This window comes from Euwallacea fornicatus, chromosome 25, assembly GCF_040115645.1.
Source record: "Euwallacea fornicatus isolate EFF26 chromosome 25, ASM4011564v1, whole genome shotgun sequence".
Lineage (NCBI taxonomy): Eukaryota > Metazoa > Arthropoda > Insecta > Coleoptera > Curculionidae > Euwallacea > Euwallacea fornicatus.
Window position 1 is genome coordinate 1103591 of NC_089565.1, and position 19236 is coordinate 1122826.

The following is a 19236-nucleotide window of genomic DNA, read 5'->3' on the forward strand; positions in this document are numbered from 1 at the left end:
ATATCCTGCATGTAGAAGAAACTTGATTTTTGTATTTTAATTTTTTGCTTGTAAGCATAGAATAGTTTATTATAGAAGAATTTAGCTAAAACAGAAATTTTAACAGTAATTTTAACAGAGATATCAATCCTTTGAATAAAGGTTCCTAGATACGTGTGCAGTACAGTGACGTATCGAAATCCAGCATCGAGCTCCTTTTACTTGTTTTTTTTCCAAAAATGGGTTAGTCAATGTAATTGCAAAGCAACTTAATGAATTCCATTTAAAATTTACTCTTAAAATAAATATGTTACGTAATGCGGCTACCAAATATGCATATTTTATAAATATTTAAATACCTACAGGGTGGCTCAAAAAAGTTTGAATTTCAAAAGTTGAGTTTTTTTCAAATGGTACGCTTTGTATTTGAGCAGCCCAGTGCATTCTAATCTTTTTTTTAAATCGAACATTCTATATATTTTAAGCTTGCCAGATAGTAGTTTAAAAAACTGTGAAATTTTATCAAATACACTTCGTGATAAAGAAAAGATAACACCCCGTAAAAATGGTTTTATTTAAATAATCTTTCGTTTGCATGTTTGTATATGAGAATACAAAAAACGATTAAATTTTCAGCCATATTTATCAATGTATTTACGAGTTATCAGGAATTTTACCTTTTTTTTTACTAAAGATATTGCAATGAATTATCAGTAATATGACTGCAAAATATCATTTATTGGTGTATAGTGGGATTAGAAAGTGTTTATGGACTACTCGAATATGCCTAGACGCAGTACGCAGTGAAATTTTCATCAATTGAGTGAGTTTGAAAAAGGTCAAATAGTGCATCTACAAGGGGATAGTCGGTCATTTAGGAAAATCTCCACTAGATTGCTCAGTAGTGCAACCACTATAGTGAGATGTTAGACATGGTTCCAAAAAAGGCAGAAGGAGAGTTACTGACCGATCCCGAAGAACTGCAGAACGACAAGATCACTGCCTTTGAATTATGGCCCTAAGAGATGGGTTTGTCTCGTCGAGGACGCTGGCGGATCAGTTGTTTGTTGAGTATGAAAGGCCCATTGAGATTCAAGTCATTTATCGCCAGATAAGAAAGTTTGGTCTGATTTCTTATCATCTCCATCTTGTGTTACCCCTCACCCTAAATTATCGTCAAAATCGACTGCAATAGTGCAAAGAACGGATAAACTGGAATAATATCGTGTTTAGTGACAAATCCAGATTCTGTGTTCCTAGGCATGATAGTTGGGCAAGAATAAGAAGAATACCGAGTAAAAGATAAGATCCTCAGTTTACAATACAGAAGCATGTGCATCAGATTGTTGGGGTAATGGTTTGGGATACTATTGCATATGGTAGCAGATCATCCTTACTTTTCATTAAAAGCAGTATAACTGCTCAACGATACATCTTTTCTTTTTTTTTTTTTTTTTTTTTTTTTTGTAGAGGGGGAAAAACCTTCTAAAGGTACCCGGTCTGATGGACTGGCGACCGGGTTATGTGGGATTCACCATCTGAAGGGAGGCGCCTACCCACTAAAAAACCCACCTCTCTTCACCGTTGTTCCCCCCCGGAACCGCCTAAAGGCATTACTTCAGGGGGTGGTGGCATCGCGCCTACTAATCTGGCCTAGGCCGGTCCGCTTCGCGGAGGACTTCTCCCCGTAACACTCGTCGTCTTCCATTCCCTCTCGTACGTTTCGCATTCATGATTTTCTCTACCATTCTTGCAAACGCATTCCATTTACATTCTGATTCCAGAATCTCACTGCCGATCACGTTTCGATCCAGTCTGAGTCCGCACCAGCCGGGCCTCCGCGCGATCGGCCTCCCATGCCTGACACTCCCACAGCGTGTGCTCGGGAGTGTCGCTCACACCATTCTCTTCATTCCCGCAGAACCAGCAGTGGTCACTGCGCTCAACCCCTATTCGTCGCAGGTATTTTCCGAACACACCGTGCCCGGTTCAACGATACATCTAAGAAATCCTGGAACCTCATCTTGTACCTTATTGGAAAATTATCGTTAATTCAGTTTTCCAGCAAGACAATGCACAACCACATGTGGTTAGAGGAACTATAGACTTCTTTCGACAGAATGCAATCCATTTGCTACCTTGGGCAACTTAATCTCCAGACTTCTCACCGACTGAACATTTATGGGATATTGTAAGTAGAAGGTTGCATAATTTACCCCATCTCCCACAAACCCTAGCGGCGTTATATCGTGCTGTCCAGTTAGCCTGGAATGAGATCCCCCAGGAGCACATCAATCATCTCATTAAATCCACGCCTGGACGTGTACAGAAATGTATAAGACACTGCAGAGGACTGACAAATTATTAGTTTTTTTTTTGGTTTTTAACAATTAAATTTGTTCTATTTTTTTAATGAAGTATTTGATTTACATGTGGGCTAAAAATTATTAATTTAACCATTTTTACGGAGTGTTTTCTTTTCTATGTCACGTAATATATATTTTATACTCTTCGTTAATAGTTTTCATATTTTAGTTTCAATTGATTCTAGACACTAATTGTGCAACCAATAATATTTAATAGTCCAAAATAAATGTAAAACACCTTTTTAATTAAGTTTTTTTAAAATTGTCATTAAATCATAAATTTCAAATGTGTAGCTCTGAGCTGAGATAAATATTTTATTTCATTTAAAATCTTTTGAGCAAATGCTGAAACAAATGACCATCCTCTTGAGCACATACAAACATTTAACTTTTTAATAATATTTTCTCGCACTCGAGACAATATTACAGGGATTCAAAATCGGGAAATATTTGTGATCTTATCTTGCATATCTGCTCGTGTAATTGGCGGTGTAACAGATACCTTTTCTTCATTGTAACCCCGCAGAAAGAAATGAAGTGAAATAAAATCGCACGAACTTGGTGGCCAATCAAAGAAGTCTTTAGAACCAATTCATTTTTGGAGGTACCTCTAGTTTAAGAAGTCAGGTATCTCGCAACGATAATGTGATTATTTCTTTAAAAACTGAAGATTTGTAGTTCCAAAGAAAATTCTTAGCAACACTTTGAAACCACGTCCATGCTGCCGCTTCAAGGGTTGTTAAACATTATGTAAACCATTTGTCTGCTAATTATTTCCGAATACCAAGTGCAGTAAATATCGCTTCTTTAATTTTTGTGTATGATAATTTGGGAAAAACTAAAAGAAATACCACAAAGGCGATTCTTCACGGTTGAGCGTTTTGGCAAAGATTTTGCTCAGACCAAATTTGATGAAGCGGATGACCACATGACGGCGCAGATGACCCGGCGATATTGCATATGGGAACATAACTCACGTTGCAAGCCAAAAGCAAATGTTTCGAACACAATAAATTAATTCATTTGTCAAGTGACGCTAATTAGATCACCTACATAGAAAATTCTCTAAATTTAGAAGTAGGAACTCTCTTACTCTTTAAAGTTTAACGGTATCATGTAGCTATTTTTCAAATTTCAACGTAACCCGTTGACATGGTGAAATCTCATTTGAAAAAAAAAACAGATTTTATCTAAATCTATCAGTGAAAAGGAAGATATTTAGTGAAGATTTGTGCTAAGGATTTTAGTAATTAAGTGAATTTTAATGTAATTTCCTACATATGTAAAAACGTATAAAGTGCAACTCCAAGTAAAAATTGTGAGCATTCTATAGGGCTATCACAACCCCTACATCAACATTAAAGAATAGGTTAAGTTAGGGATACGGTTTCCTACCGAGTTCTTTCAAGACTCACTTGAACCTCAAACTGTAGGAGACCAAAAGACCTTTCCAGTTCAGCTCTAGATGTGTTAGTGCAACATCTAGGGCAAAGAAGAAGACTGTCGAAGTTCCTGTTTAGGGTAAGTTAATTCATAATAAATAGTTGTATGTTTTTTTTTTTTAACTAATTTTAAGTTGTAGAGGAAAACAATTTTGAAGTTTCCTAAATTCATCTGTAAAGCTACCATCAAGGGACCTTTAGGAAACCTAGGTAGTAGCTCTCGATGATAATTTATAAAGAAAAATTTGTTTTTTTATGAATAAATTTAGTTAAATTGTTCATCCCAACTCTATTTATTCTTGAATAAAAATAGATAAGACCTCTCTCAACATCAGGAAGGTTTTAGCAGAAATATTTGGAGATGAAAACAGCTAGAACCCAAGTGATGGAGATAAGCCAATAGTTAAGATAGAATCGGAAGCGACCGGCACGGCATCAGTGCAAGCCGCTACAGATTTTTCGGGACATCCGAAGTGTCTTATGGATAACTCTTGGGTTATCCACATATTTTTCGGCATGGTAACGGCTGATACGCTTAAGCCAACATCCATGGGTTCATCCTTTTTCATGTAGCCAATGTTCAACCAATGTTGAGTCGCCATGCCTACTGAAAAATGAAGAAGGATGAAAAATTTATTAGTGCCACAAGTTTAGACAAAAACAAATTTAAATTTCATTTTGTATTTACAAATTCCACAAAGATTTGCATCCCATAGATAGAAGTACCCTTGTCTGGGATGAAGACAATAAATATACCCAGTGACGCTAGAAGTGTTACACCCAGTATGAATAATTTTTTGGAATTAATGTTTTGGCAACGAAATTACTATATAGAAAGCAGGCCACGATGCCATGGTGAACATTTTATCTTCAACAGCTTTTGCAAAAAAAAGAGTTTCATTTCTTAGTTTTTTGTGACGACAACGGTTCGTGCGACCTGCTTGGTACAGATATTTTTAGTTCTCATGTTTCTGTCTACTTGTGCAAAATCCCCAAGATCCGAACACTTTAACAATATCACCATCTTAGCGATTTTGACAGGGGCAGAATTGTTGCCCATCGACATGTTGGTTTGTCTTAACGCGAAATTGCTCGCCGTGTTAACTCCACTGCAATGACGGTAGTGGGTGTGTGTCGGGTGTGGGCAGAAGAAGCCAGAGGACCCCGTAGAATACCAACTGGCCAACCGAGACGTACCACAGAGCGTCAAGATCGGCGCTTCAGACAACTAGCTCTGGAGACCGCTTTGCTCCTACACGCCAACTTGGTAACCGAAGGTTTGGAGAAGAAGGTAGACCTGGTAGTATGCGAACTCTATATCGTCGCATTTCAGCCTCTGGACTGTTGTTATACCCTCCTCGATTAGTGCTACCTTTAACAGCAGCACACGTTTGGACTGGTGTAGAGAACGGCAGCATTGGGAGGCAGAATGGCATAATGTCATATTCAGCGACGAATCGCCATTCTGTTTAGGCATGCATGGTGGCCGTATAAGGGTAAGAAGCCCTTTTTACAAAAAACTAAGAAGCGAAACTTTTTTTTTACAAAAACTATTAAAGATAAAATATAGTGCATGGTACCATAGTCTGATTTCTATATAGTCGTTTTGTAGTCACAACATTAATCCCAAAAAATTGTTCCTGGTAGGTGTAACACTTGTAATGTCACTGAGTATACTAAAGGCGTTACAGAAAAGTCTCTTCTTAAAGAAAGTGAGTCTGGTGAAAAGCTTTGGGATGGGCAAAGCTCGTTGTAAATCAAACATAATTGCATAAAATACCTTATATTTATACATTTTCTATTGCCATTTTTATTGTTTCTTGGCCAGCTTTAGTTTTTCTGTAATGTAATTCTAGATCCGTCATCAGTTCTTCTGTTTTTTTATTGGTATTGTTTCGAATTTTAGTTTCTTAAGTAGAAAACATCTGTAGAATCTGTAACGGTACATTGATCTACTTTAGAGGACTTGCATCTGATATTGAATTCTTCAGTGAATATTCTTCGAAATTTAACGAAAGGAACTAGTTTAAGTTCTTTCTCATCAGCGCAATCAGGTTTCAATAACAAAAATCTATGGTGCATTTCACTGGCTTTGGTATTTAAGTAATCTTTTTATAAAGCATCTCGCTGCATTCAATTGTTTTTTTGTGTATGTCTTTTTACATTTTTCATGTAAGCCTCTTCGGTCCCTGGTTGATAGTCCCTCTTGACATTTGTATAGCTAAATTTTCAATCCATCCACGCTTCTTTTGCAATCCATGGATACTGAAGAACCCTTCCTTACAACTTCATTTCCTTCTACTGGAAACCACCATAGAATATTCCACTTTGAAATACCTTCCGGAAGGAAGATCTTTCTTGGTTTTGTACTTGTTGACATTTTAAAGAACCAAAAAAATACGCATTCTGTATATTTCTTTCTCCGAGTTCCTAATACTTCATGAATATATTCGATCTGTCTTGTAAGAGTAAAACATTTTTTCTTACAACAGAAGCTGGCTCCTCGAGTTTTCTCTTGAATTTATATTCCATTTTCTCTGTACGACATGTACGCTTTTCCCCGATTTCACAATTCGTCGTTTTTAGTTTCGCTATTTTTACGTCTCTTTTCATTTCCATCCTCTCTTGGTCCTTGTTAATGATCACCAAATTTGTGTTCTTCAGACGGGTCTTCTGGCTCTATTTTATGGACCAATCGTACGTTTAACGCACCAACATCTAGATTAATAATGTAAAGCATAGTATCTATATCAGATACCTCTACACCCTATGTTACATCCTTCATCTATACATTGATTATGTTTCGGTTCGTAATAGCTTTTCGGCAGAGATTTTATTCATAGGGATTGCTACTCTTAGAGTATCACTATTTATTAAAATCCGTAAAGGCACATTTTCTCCAATCGTCATATAATTTCCAAAGGAACCCACTATCAACCTATTCAGAGAACTATTGCTAATTGCGTTCAAGAACAGATGTCTACCTTATATGTTTTTACAATTACCAACTCCAGATTTTAGTACCAATAAATGGTTCCTACCGCCTTTTCACCGATGGGTTTTGGAAATTCACTCAAATAGGCTTCACTTTTCAACAAACATTTAAATCGTACACATCACGACAGGTCATTCATAACACTTTATCACACGTATTAATTTTGTTTGAAGGTATACTACCTTATAGTGGTTAAGAAAATTCAATAACTGATAATTAATAAATAATGTTAACTAACATTGTGAGTTAGTTTAACAACTAACATCATTTCGTTTTGTAACTTGAACATACGAAAACACCATAAATTCTCAATACATATTTTAAGCACTTTTGCCTAAGAACCGCCCTTCTCATTGCTTGCAATGCAGTATGTAACAGTTCTGTTCGTACACATGTATTTTTTTTAAATAAAACATTCGAATTGTGCTTTCAAATTCAACGTTGTTTATATTTATTTCATTTTTTTGAACAATTACTGTGCTATGAACATTTATATAATTTAAACAAATTTTATTGTTCATATTTAACATCATATATAATTAATTAAAAAAAAAATAAATAAATTTTCATGCAACAATTCTGTCCATACACTTTAACTTAAATATAAAAATAAACAAAGATTTTTCTTTTTCACATTATTAATTAATATTTTGCTGAAAACGTTTTGCTTCGATTACCGCTTGACATTTTTTTTTCATGGAATAAACTAAGTTCTTGCACATGTCTGGACTAATTCCTTCCTACTCTCGAATCAGACTACTTCTTAAGTCAGATTTTGATTAAATTCGGTGCTTTCTAATGTTCCTTTCCAAAATGGCCCACAGGCGCTCAATGGGATTTAAGTAGGCGGATTGTGGTGGTGGTGATCTCAAGCAACTTTGGAACGTTCCAAATTAGCCACTCTTTGTTAAGCAGAACCGTATGCTTGAGGTCGTTGTCTCGTTGGAATCTATAAACCTTGGACATACCTAATTTTTGCGCACTTTGCTTCATGTTTCTTTTCAAAATTTCATTGTAGCCATGTTTATCCATAATATTTTCTATAAAATCAATAGTTCCAACTCTTCTTGATGACATGCAACCCCAAATCATTAAAGATCCACCTTCATGTTTTACACTTGGAACTGTATTACATGGATTATTGTCTTCATTTGCCTTTCTCCACACTCTATGGATTCCATCGGACCCAAAAAGATTCATTTTTGTTTCATCCGACCAAATTACAGTATTCCCAAACTCTTCATCTTTTTCTATATGCTCTTTAGTAAATAAAAGTCATTTGCGGCAGGTTTATCTTATTAATGTAGGGTTTCTTTCTTGGAATCCTACCATGATATTCGTTCTTCCATAATATACGCCGATTTGTTTAATTGGATTGGACAAGCTTTCCAGCTGCACTTTCGATGATTGGACGAATTCGTGGTACGCTTATCCTCGGATCCTTCTTAATTTTTTTAAGAATTAAACGTTCTTTTCTTTTATTTAATTTTTTTTTTCGGTTTTTTCGGACAGTTTTCATTAATGCCTTGATATTTAAATTTATTCACAGTATGCTGAATTGTCAGGTGTGTTTTATTACTCAATTGACCTATTTTTCTCAAACTCTAGCCCTTCAGTGTCATATTAACTATGGCGTTCTTTAAATCGCCACTAAGTTCTTTTCGATTTGTCATTTTACATGAAACCAATGCAAAATTCTTGATGGACTACATAATAAGCTATGGACATGCAAAAATTTTCTACAAAAACATTTGTTTATTACAAAGTTTTTGCTTCCTTTTTAATCGACTGTACGAATGGCAATGATGCCCGAAAATAAGACGTTTCTGTCGAATCAACAAATTACCCGCGCTATATATGAAGAATAAAATTTGTTCAAATTATATAAATGTTTACAACATTGCGATTGTTAAAAATCGTGAAATAACTATAAACAACGTTGCATTTAAGAACACGAATCGAGTATTTTGTTCGAAAAATGCATTTGTACGAACAAGATTGTTACATACTGTATATCCCAAGGGTTCGTAAGTCTTCGTATGTCGAGGAAACACATTCTCTGAGGAGGTTTCATTAGTAAAATTAAAATTTTCTTCTGTTGCTGACACAAGTTGTTGAAATAGACGCCATTTCTTACAGATACCATACTTTACATGCACGACAAAAGGATCATCATCTTTTGCACTGCTATTAAAAGTATCATCTATTTTTTTTTAATCAAAACGGTGCATGTTTTATTGATACACTTAAAATTGTTTACGCACACAAAATTGATAGTGACCAAAAGCTCAGTTACCAAGTTTTACACTCGAAACCTCCATAGCAACATCACGATGTCTTTTTCTCAGCGCATTAATCTATTGTAAGTGTCAATATGATCATCCAATATCTCTGAAACTAAACCAAGTAAGCCATTCCCGGTTACGTAGGTTTATAGAGCTTTTTGAGGTGATTAATTTTAGGTAGGTAAATATTGAACTAAAATGCATTTCAACTTCGAAGGCACTAATACTGAAATTACATTCAATCGTTGTTGGTTGGAGAAGTGCATTGTTTCTAAACTACAAAGGGTTTTGATAAATGCCACTTGAATATCGCATCATCAAAGAATATGAATCCCCTTAAAAATATATTTTACGTTTATTTTACTTAAATAATTACTTTTCAGCAAAAATAAAATTATACTTACAATGAGGAATCCAAAAAATGCGTATAACGACAAAAGCAGATACTGGTAAAATGAGCGTGAAAACGCCCAACTCAAATATGATGTTCTACTTCCAATGGCCACCAGAATCAAAGTCATTAAAATCAGATAAACTAGATATGGGATTTATCAATGATTGGACACTTTATCTATGAGTAATTTAATGAATTATTGAATATGCAGCGCATTATTAACGCTAAAATTTTTTTTTTCTAAATGCCTGTCTTATGAAAATTTTCTCGTGTGATACGCAGGGTCCAAAATGAATTTATAGGTAGCCCTTCCAAGGTGAATCCCCATAAACTTATTAAATATCTCAGTGGCCATTCAAGTTACATACATCAAATAAAAAAATGTTTAAAAACCTGTAAAAAATGGCACAATGGCATATCTGAATGATGCCAACTCTGCTTTTTGAAAAATTCCCTTAAAATTCATCGCCTATTGACTTGTAAAATAGAGAGTTTCTCGCAAACAGTTAATCCTTCGTTTTTTGAGCAAAAGTATATTTTTTACATAAAATGTAAAAAAAGTCATATTTGGTCATCAAAACCTATCACTTCTCAAAACAAAAATTCACGATATAAATTTAATTCATATCAATTCAACATTTCTAACGTTTTGTGTGGCTTCAATGCGTTTTAAATAACTTTTTAAATATAAATTTGTCCTCAGTTATCGAAAAAACATAGATTTCTAGGGAAAAATACTTCTAATAAATCAGCTGAGGCCAAAAATAAGAAAAGCTGCTATGGAAATTTGTGAATTTTGCGAATTTATTAGGAGCAAGTAGGTTATGGTTTTTTTTGTTGTAACAAAGGGATGATTCAAATAAACATATAAGTACTTGTGAATACAATCTAACCATATCAACACGTTACAATAATACACAACTCTCGAATTAGTTAAATTAGCTTGGCTTTATCGTTCAAAATCAAAAAATCACAGTTAAATTGGAGAACGCTATCTATCCACGATTATAAAATAGAATTGTCCAATCAGCCGATTTGAATGTGAACTTGGTTCCTTCTACTATCAAATTCAAGTTCAACCAATCCCCAACAAAATTAGATTAACCTTATTACCAAAATTAATTAAACCTTAAACTCAATTTTGACTTTGATATGTTTCGTATAGACGAAACATATCAAAGTCAAAATTATTTATTGAAATAATGAATTAATTACAACGTATAAGGAGCAATATATCAAAGAGCATTATAAGCTTGAAACGCAAATTTTGGGTAATCGCAAAAAACTATAACTTGTTACCCCTTGGTTTTTTGAATGTAATATTTTGAAAATCGATAATTTTCTGAGTCTACATTAATGTGATGTAGTTGGATAAAATAAAATAATGAAAGATTCAAAAATATTTTGCAAAATTTTGCAAAATTTTGGAAACTAAATCCGTTTTAATGCGGAAGAAGCATAACATGATGATGTCACTATGGCTAATGCATTTTGAAGCATCATAAAATTAAAACAAGTAACTCAGAATACATATTTTAATAAGTTAATTAATTGCTTAAAATTAAACATTCAAATATGTTTTATCCCACCTTCTTCCTCGAGACGGTTGTAATTTTCATTTACATCACTATTCCGAACATCTGAAGTGATTACTGATTCAGTCACATTAGCAGAAGAAAATATAGTTTCATAGAAAGGCCAACTTGCTCAAGGAATAATACACTTCCAATGCAAACCAAATCTACCTGTTAGTAAGTATCGTAATAAATCTTGTTTTTTAGAAAATCCCATAAAAAGACATCCACTACATTAAATCGGGACTATTTGCTGGCCACTTAATTGGTTCACGTCCGCCTATCCACATCTGGTACTTAATATTTAGGAAATTGGTGACACTTGGGACATTATGTGGAGGTGCTCCATCTTCTAACCAAACAAGCCCTTCTCGGTTTGGTACGTCTTCTAAAAAGTTTTCAATTTCATTTCCTAAGTATTTTTTATATTTCTGATCAGTTTAGGAATCTTCAAAAATAACCGGTCCCATGACTTAGTTGTCCAGAATTCCACATTAAACATTCATCGATTTACGGCTCTGAATTTTGACTACTTGGTGCTCTTGAGGATTGTTCGTACTCCAATACCGTTTATTTTGCCGATTGAACATGCCAGATGTCGTAAAGCAAGCTTCATCCGTGAATATAATTTTTCTGGGCAAATTTGGGTTTCCTGCCAACATTCTTAATATTTTAGCACAAAAATTTCATCCTTGAACAATGTTATTTTCGGTCAATCCCTGAACTGGTTTTATTTAAGACATTATAAACTTCTTAATAAGATTTATGAAAATTTCGAGCCACTGTAGATATTGAACTGTGACGATCTTCTAAAATATTGAAATATTGAGCTATTGAAAAATGCTTTCAATAACCAAAATCATTACCTTCAAAATACACAACAATATATTTAAATCAATTTCGTTCTCTTGGACAACTCTCTCCGTCCTTTCCAAAATATTTGTCTCTTTATATTTTTTTATTATATTCTTTATAGTTTTTACTACTTGGAGTTTGTATATTTGGAAAAATTTTGGCGCGTTCTTTCAGAATTTCCTTCATTTCCATAATATAGTCGTACTACATTTAGTTTTTCTTCAACAGAATATCCCATGGGAAAATATTTTGTTGTGGTCTGTTAGCCATATTACCACTAACAAAGTTTACAAGGCGAGCAGATTCCAAAAGGACATAAATATACAGGGTGTTCTATTAAAAAAAATACAACTTGCCATTTTTTGACAGCTTTATGATACTCGTTCGTTTCATCCGATGGCGGATTCTGATAATTTACTATAAATTTTTTTTTTGTCTTAACGATTTTTTTCTATTTCTAAAAATAGGGATTTTAGGATCGAGGAAAATATGGGGAATAACCCTGTACATGGGTATGCTTATAAAGCAACAAAATATGTATCAAACTCAATTTCGCTTTTAATAAGTTGCTCCTCACATGTACACTTTGTTTTGTTCACAAACAGTGCATTTTTGCAAATCTTTCTAGAGCCCTATTGACCAGGATTTTTTTTAATTTGAAATTTGCAGCGTTTGTGCAAACGTAGGTATAATGTGATAAAATTATAAAATTTGCGAGCAAATGTGTTTTACTGTTGTTTCATTAGCTGCTTTGTTTTATACCTCCGTTACAACTAACAATGGTCGTACGCTCAGAAACTGGTGGTATTCTGTACTCTGTATGCGTTCGTATATGGACTTCGTCACTAATTCGTCATTTTGATGTTACTTGGTATTAATTACAACATAACAGCGAATGTTAAATTTGTTGACTGTTATAATTTGGAGCACTCAGATTAGTTACAATATGATAATTTAATCTATATATGTATGTTAGATCGTGTCATTCAGAACTTTACTAAAATGACGAGGCTGCATGCTTTCTATGTACAATAGAAGTCAAGATATTGGATATTTGTTTGCTGATTAAACGGTATTTTGTCATACGAACTGTCTTTGAAGCGGAAACTCATTTTTAAGTTATGGCATTTTGAGTAACTGAATTTGTTGACCATGAGTAATTTTGAAAAAATGTTAAATTTAGAAATTTTTAGATAATTTTATGTACTGATGTTCTCCGACGTTTTCAAAATATTACGTTTCCCAAGAAAATCAGAGAAATATTCACATTATCGTAAAAGTTAGCTAACCGCACATATTCCCATCAAAACCATGTATGAATGATTGGAACGTTAAAGGAAGGTGAATATTTTTATCTTTTAAGTATAAAACTTCGTGCTATTTCAACAGATTACAGTATACGAAACATTTCCAAAATTGCTTGCTTCGATTGTTGTAGAGTAAAAAAAAAATCAGGACTGAAGTTGACCACCCGGTACCCGGTCCACTCCCGGCAGGATCTGGTGATAGTCGGAGTTCTCCAAATATGTTTGAACTTTCTCCTAATTTGCTTAAATGAGATATTTAGTAAAAAATGTTGTATTTATGGCTTTTCCTCACAACAATTAGTGCATTCCGACGGTTTGCAGCAGTGGAGCAGTGCAAGATTTAAAACTTGAATTCGTTGACTGCTTTTCGTGTTATAGTTCGGTTTGGCGTTCACCTAATAATTCAATATTGTCCAAATTGAAAGTTGAAAATTCCATATTTACAATATAATACGCTTTAGCACTTTAACTTAACACTATACAGCGAAACGTGTTGTTGAGCTGTTGTTTCTTAAAATTTACACAACATATAATAATTAGTGCTTTGACTTTTAAAACTGACGTTTAGTTTCTATTTAGCAACATTTACTCTTCTGGAACCTTAACAACATTGTGAATTCAACGTATACTGAGATACCAGATTCGACTCTCATCTTCGAAATTTCAAAAACCATTAGAGACACAGAGTCGATTAACTGGAAGTAAGCATTTTACCTCCTAACTTTAGAAGTTTACCATTACTTCCGTAGGTGTCTCAAAAAATGACTAAAGTCACACAATTTTACCCTTTTTTGTCGTAAATTGGTGAAATGCATAAAAATGGAAATCGCTTTCTCCGAGTATAACATGGAAACAATTTTTCCAAACAAGGCACAACTTTTCGATTTTCGAGTTCCATCCTCGGCTTTTGTTAAATTAATTAACTCATAAACTTTTTAAAAATTATAAAGTAATAGCAACTTATAGGGTCTTAAAAGCGTTTAAGAGTAAAATTCGAAAATGTTCTGCAGCTATTCGTGACGTACCTTTTTCAATACCCCGCCTCAGCCCTGCATCTGCGCATTTGAAGTGGTTAATTTTTATGAAAAGTCTCGGTGGATTTGGAAAGATTTAGGGGAAATTCTTGTGCCAAATTTCACTCCCCGGTTCCAAAGAAATTTAAAAAATAATACAAATATCTTTCTAAATCATAATTATATATTTGCTTAGCTGAAACTCAACAAGAAATGCAAATTTTGCCATTTTTAAAAATTCAGGATCCCTGCTCGTTTTGGGAATACTCCCTGTATTTCTCCTCGTGAACGGAATTATGTTTTTGAAGTCTTCAAGAAAATCAGCATCATATACACATCGTTCCTCAAATTAAACTACGCGCTGTAACAGGCAAATGAAAACTTTCTAATCAAAGTAAAAAATTTTCTATTGAACAAATATATAGTTAATTCTGCGGGATTTATTATTCATTTAGCTGTTGTTAAGATGTTTCCTAAATGTCCTCCATCAAGTTCAATATAATTTTGAACTCTATGTTGAAAATTTTCCATTCCCTCGCGAAGCAAATCTCCATCTCGATTTTGGTCCAGGAAAAAAATCATACATTTTGTTTCATTTTAAATTAATTATCTGTAATAATTACATTTTTAATTTTTATTCTTGCTTGTTTGTCATTGACGTGGAAATTCTCACAAATTGTTTACCAAAAAACTTCGCAGTCCAAAAGTCATTGTTTGGTGTAGTGAAGCACCGATTCTGGAGCTAACAGAGCGGATCCGAAATGAAATTGCAAGAATAGATTGAGATTTACTTCACCAGACGATGCGAAATTTTGAACATGAAACTCAAAATTGCATTGAAGTTAATGAAGGGCATTTAGGAGACATGATTTTTAATAATTAAGTAGTACTATAAATTGATAATAAATCCCCCAGAATCACCTATAGGTATACTAGTACGATAAAACATTTTTTTAATTTTGATTAGAAAGTTTTTATTTGCCTTTAAAAGCGCGTAGTTTAAATAATTACAACAAACAAATTATAGTGTGCATCATCAACTAACAGTCTCAAAAAAATCGTTTTCATAATAGTGCCGATTATGAATCACACATTACTAAAAATGAAAAACTGAAAGGAAGTTCGAAAGGAACGTTTAAGTGGAAACTTTGGAAACAGACCAAATATGAAAATAGGTAATTAACGAAATGTATACAAGGAATGGACTAACTACGTGTGCAAACCCGGTTTGACTAGGATGAAACTGGATGTACCACAGGGTGATTTCTGTTTATATGAACAAGTCAAATCATCAAATCAACTTTTTAATCCTTATATGATACGAGCAGTTTTCTTTAATGTCGAATTAATATTTCAGGGCGTGATAGCATAAGTCTTACTACGCATGGACAAATTCAGCTCCCATAGATTCTGATCACCACTGAAGCAAAAACCAACGTAATCATTACGGGGTTAGATAAATTGACTTAACTTGCAACAAGAACATTGCCTAACTCTGTCATGTTAAAATTAGTCACCAAAGATTCTTGCCCATGATTGACTACAATAACGAGAAAGCTTGATGTTCAACACAACGTGTTAGTGTCCAGAGTTGAAGAATTAATTTATTAGGGAAATAGATCTTATGAGAAACTATGTTTTTTTTATTATAGCCATAAATGCAGTATTCTCGCATTTGTCAACAAGGAGTTCACACTAACCAAGACGAATCTGGGATCCGATGTGCAGTTACTGTTAGCTGAAAGTGTAAGAATTTCTCCCAATATAAAGCAAATGATCATGATAACTCGTGAAACCATCCTGGCTCGTCTATTCAACTTATAAAATATAGCACGAATTTAACGATGATGGAACTAACTTCGGTATACCTGTCCTAGAAGGCGCGTTCCAGCAAAGTGACTTAGCGTGGCTCTACAACACGCACAGGAGCGTAGGGAAATCGTTCAAATGGGATCAAAGTTAGGAAAACCCTTACATAGCCGTAAGGAATATTAATGTCGTGGTGTGCAGGATCTAGAAGATCTCCAGAGTGAAGATGAAAGTTGTTCATATGATCCGGTTAACGAAGTACGATAGACGTCTGTCGGCGGACGGCCTTAAGAGCAGGACAGCGTTAGAGTCGGTGCATTTAAAAGCGGAAGGCAGGAAAGTCTATGTCTATGATGTATTGCTTTTTTAATTAAATAGGTTGAATAATCTGACATCATGCAATTTTTCTAGTAATAGAATTTTAGCTATAGAAGAAGGTATACGATAGGCATAGCGAATTTAGCGAACGTACGAGCAAGGACGAAATTTATGTATGAAAGTACGGATTCAATATGTGTAAATTTCAATTTGCAAGTTACGAGTCTATGAACTCGGCTGTATGCGATCGTCGAATATTGGAGTAACCGTATTTTTTCTAGTTCGAAATAAAATATTTTCAAGTTCATAAGCAAATAACGCTCAGTTTGTCATATAACGTTCCTGGGATCTGCTCCCCTGGAAGCTACGCCTCTGGTTCGAATTTCTGCTACCTTATTTATAATTAAATAATAGCTCAAACGGGAAACACGAAGTGCACTAAAATGATTGATGTAGCTTTAGTCTTCTAAAAGAGTACCGCGTAAATCAGATTTTGACGCTCAGCGTTAAACGATCGTAATTCGGACAAGGAGCAGTTTTCGAACAAAATATACAGGGTGCCATATTTAACCTGGAATATCGAAATATTTCGAACACTGGAGATTGTATAAAAATATGTTTAGTATCAAGCTTCAACCACTCTAAGGGGAAAATATGTTAATGCCAAAGTTGATTCCCATCCACCCTCCGTGTCAGCGGGGTTAATCCACTACTGCAGTATTTTTTATAGCTTTGGATAATACGGTTAAAAATTTTAAAAAATATGTTCGAAACATTTTTTTCGATTCATGCTAGAAAATATTGTAATTAACGAAATTCTATTTTCTTCCCTTGTGATTCACCGAAAGATTTGACGACAGCTGCTTTAGAATTCATCAAAATGTGAATTTTTATATAGCTTTTATTGAAAATAAATCCTCAAATTGGTATCCCTAAACCTCAGTGCAATTAATTCTAAACACTCTGTGTTTTAAAAGACTCTTCGCATCTACGAAGTGTCTTCTGGAGTATTGGCACATACGTTTAAAATTCGCAGAATCATATCCTCACGTGTCACAGGAACGTCCTGTATATACCCGATCTTTGAAACATCCCCACAAAGAAAAATCAGGCGAAAGACATCTGGAGGTCTAGCAGGCCAGTTCACAGAACTAGATCTGCAGATCCATTAGTCGGTAACACTACGATTAAGAATTTCCCAAGGCGCAGCAGAATAGTGAGCAGGATATTCGTCATATCGGAACTAAGTGTCCTGACACATTAAGTCCTGGAGTAATGTGGGTCGTCCATTTTCCAAAATATTCCGGTAAATTTCCCAATTAAATTGATTGCAATTACATGGGGGTCGATAAGTTTACTGCAAATGATTCACCACCATACGTTGACAGTCCAAGGATTTTGTTGCTTAATTTGTCGAAGCCAATGCAAATTGTCGACATTCCACCAATGCATGTTACGCCTATTAACGAACCATAATTTGTAAAAGGTGACTGGTCAGAGAATAATATACAACCGTAACAATTGGAATTTGGTTCTATCTGTCTGGATGCCCACTCAAAAATCTAGAGGATTTCGACAATCTATCTCATGGAGGTCTTGGTGTAAAGACATGCGATAAGAATGTAGGGTTGTAAAACTAAGTCGTAATTTAGTTAACCATCGACTTTTTCTTAAATTGATGTATTGGTCCTTTCCATTTTACAACGCCGTGTCTGCATCCTTGGAAACATTGTGAACAAGACAATTAGAGTGATGATCCTCTGGGCATCTGGTGCCCAGATGTGACCAAGCGGGGGTGAAGAACCCAGAAACCCAGGTAGTAAAGTTAGTTGGTAAAAGGAAGAGTCGACCCGGGCAGTCCCAAAAACACGAACTGAGATGAGACAAGCTTCGATCCGCTTGTTCTTCCATTTTAGTTAATAAACGCACACTTACAGCTTTTATTTATTGAACTGTGATTCCTTTCGTAGATGTAGCCACCGCCACATACCTGCTCTACCATTGGAATTTGATATCGCATTGAATTCCGATACTACAAGAATGAAACTTACGCGTCCTCACCATTCTCCACACAATCATATGAGAATTTCCTGACGTTTCTCTTGTGCTCACAGGACGATTAAAAGCCTGCACCCCCTGGGACTTGAATTTGATCGGTTTCTTCACACATAACAGCTAGACGAAATATTTCCTTTTGCTTTGCAGTCCCTTCATTAATAAACTTTTTAATCAAACGAAAGAAAGAGGGATCGTGGTCTTTCAGGAAAACGCTGAACGCAGAGATCGATAGCATTATCTAAATGCCTATCAGCTTCCCCATGCACGAAAACCATTTCGATTTTCTCTTCTACAGCGAAATAAACGCTCCATCGTCAGCAGTGATGGCGGCAGAACGTTTAAAAATAGAGATTTTGTTTATTTAATTATTTTTTATTTGTGACGTTTCACTACCATGAGGTTTTCCCCCGTAAGACGTTTGATAGAAGTGGAGGTTGGCATTTCGGTCTTGTGTAATTAGGGTGTTTTCTAGCATGCGTCCAAAAAAATGTATCGGACCAGTTTTTCATATTTTCAGCTATATTATCCGAATCTATGAAAAAAAATATGAGTTGCCGTTTGAAATTGTTAACCCCCACCCCCCCTTACGGGGGGGTGGGGGTTAATAATTCGTTATTGCAGGTCGAGTGTTACACGCTGTATAGGACGTTATCGTTTTACGTTTTCAGTCCAGCAGTCGACCTTTGGGTACTTTAAACCTAATTATGAGTCACTCTGTATAACAATAAGACCGAGTCTATTGTAATAATTAAAGCTCTAAAGCGCCGCAACATTGACCTTAACCGACCATAAGTCGGAACAAGACACACTAAACCTGCAGTCCACGTACTTCACAGTCTAA

The 19236-nt window shown here is 34.8% G+C and overlaps 1 long non-coding RNA gene across 4 annotated transcripts; it reads left to right on the forward strand.

Moving 5' to 3' along the window:
- The first annotated feature begins 732 nt into the window (after positions 1-732).
- On the forward strand, positions 733-11327 carry LOC136346969 (uncharacterized). 4 transcript variants are annotated; one of them, XR_010733394.1, is made up of 5 exons: positions 733-1391; positions 1450-1695; positions 1764-5064; positions 5121-5283; positions 11243-11327. It is a non-coding gene; the product is annotated as an uncharacterized lncRNA (long non-coding RNA). The 4 variants fall into 4 exon arrangements; XR_010733395.1 differs by having other exon boundaries at positions 733-1358; XR_010733396.1 differs by having other exon boundaries at positions 733-1330.
- The last annotated feature ends 7909 nt before the right edge of the window (positions 11328-19236 follow it).